At 39.0% G+C, this 2,138-nt stretch overlaps 1 non-coding gene across 1 annotated transcript; it reads right to left on the reverse strand.

Moving 5' to 3' along the window:
- Window positions 1–1,503: 1,503 nt before the first annotated feature.
- On the reverse strand, window positions 1,504–1,585 carry trnas-uga (transfer RNA serine (anticodon UGA)). The gene has a single exon. It is a non-coding gene; the product is annotated as a tRNA-Ser (tRNA).
- Window positions 1,586–2,138: the final 553 nt, after the last annotated feature.

Here is a 2,138-nt window from a genome sequence, read left to right on the forward strand (position 1 = left end):
GATTTGCTGAAGAAGAACACTACTTTTCGGTGGACAGTAACATGCCACGTGGCAATTGACCATTTGAAGTCGATATTAACCTCTAAACCAGTATTACCTACGCCAAACGTCTAAAAAACTTTTAAGTAGCCATCGATGGTCGTGACGTTAGAGTTGGAGGTGTACTCCAACGGGAAAAATGAGCATGGGGAAGAACTGCCAGTTGATAACTTTTCATAGAAAATCAACATCTATCAGAAGAAATGCTGCACAATCCAAATAAAAAACTACTGAGTTTGGTACTGGCGTTACAAATTTAATGTATGTGCCATGAACAATGGATCGGAGAGGTTATGTACACAGACCACAATCCGCTAAAACGTTGTATATATGTAATAATATGAGACTATCACGTTGGCTTCTTATGGAAGAGACGTTCACTTTAAAAATCGTACATGTTGTGGGTCAGTAGAATGAAATCACAGACACGTTATCGCAGGTTCAACTGATGGTGTTCAGATGGGATTGTCTTTATTTCATGTTTTATATGTATATATAGGAAATAACAAAGTCGAAATTGTATAAAATTTATCGATATGTTCGGGTAAAGTATTTAAAAATTAAAATGAAAACATGTCTTCATTATGATGGTTTATTGTTTCCTGTAGAGGCGAGGTGTTTTAAACATATTAGTGCACGTTTAAGAGATTTAAAAGCAGCAGAACAACCAGACACAGCAACAAGTGTTCTCAATAAGACAACGACGTTATCCTGGGTCGAACAATTCAATTCGTTCATTGCCTGGAGACATAAATAGTTCGAGTTTGGCCACTCAGTTTAAATTTTAATCAGGAAAATATATAAATTTCAATTCAAATTTTAATTGCGTCTCTTGAAAGTCTTTAAAAAAAAACAGGGACCCAATCAGATGCTCTGGGGTATGAGACGGGGGACATTGAACTGTTGAGAGAAGGACTGCCAAGACCTTGCATGTAACAATCTTCTTGAAAAAAATATATATAGAAAATAACTTTTCGATCCGTGATCTTTGACACAAAATCTTTGACACAGGGACAAAGAAGAGACAGGGAGATCCGAAGACAAGAACCTACAGCTGCATCGTTTTGATAAAGAAGTGCTGTTCTGTAAACGTTAACTGGGAGTTTCATCTGAATAGCATTATCGAATGGAACATCAAAATGTGTAATATAAATACATTGGTCTGTTAATTTATCTCTCTTTTACTTAAGAAATGAAGTGCTGAATTTTTACTTCGTGTAGTTCTTGGCCAATAGAATTGTTGCAGATTCCTGTACAGCATAACTCGTTTTTGTGACACTGGTTTTATTGTAAGCTGGAGGGTTTACGCTGTGTCGTAACTAGTCTAAACAAATTTGGCAAAACAAGTGTACATCTGTGCAGTTCATTGAGTGAACTGGAGATTTGCACCATTCATGACCTGGATGAAGTGATTCTCCCCGCCGTGATCTGAGTCGCCAAAAGTGAAATGCTACGCAAATTCTCCGTAGTTGACAGGATTCGAACCTGCGTGGGAATGCCCCAATGGATTTCAAATCCATCGCCTTAACCACTCGGCCACAACTACAAATGGACAGACTGGATTCTCATTTCCAGGTCTCTGTCCCTGGGAAGCTTAGCTGTAGTGAATCATTGGTTATTTGAATTCAAAACCCACAGCTTTCAAATCGATGAAATGTCGGGACAAAGTGGGTCTGGGTGTTTCACCCCGATAGGTGGGATCTATAACCAGCTTAAACGACTGCGGTAAATACAGAAGAATACTCAGCAGGTCGAACAGGATCTGGGTTGGGGAAAGGCGATTCAACGTTTCAAAACTTTTTCAGAACTCCGTTTTCTCCCAGTAGTACTGACAAACCTGTTGATATTCCACAGAATTTTCTTTTTTTTTCAGATTTCCAACATCCACAATCCTTTGCATTAGCCATCAAAACGATACAGAAATTCCTTTGCGATTCTGGATAAGATTCCTGTTTGGGGAACATTTTCCTGACCACATTAAAAACCCGGAGCTGTGCAGGAAAGAAAGCCAATGAAGTATGAGCAGTGAGAGATCCGACCCTGGAACGTCCCAAAACACCAACCTTTCGGTTAATGGATGAAAGTGTTGACCCATTACG

Source organism: Hemiscyllium ocellatum, chromosome 19, assembly GCF_020745735.1.
Source record: "Hemiscyllium ocellatum isolate sHemOce1 chromosome 19, sHemOce1.pat.X.cur, whole genome shotgun sequence".
In the NCBI taxonomy this organism is placed as follows: domain Eukaryota; kingdom Metazoa; phylum Chordata; class Chondrichthyes; order Orectolobiformes; family Hemiscylliidae; genus Hemiscyllium; species Hemiscyllium ocellatum.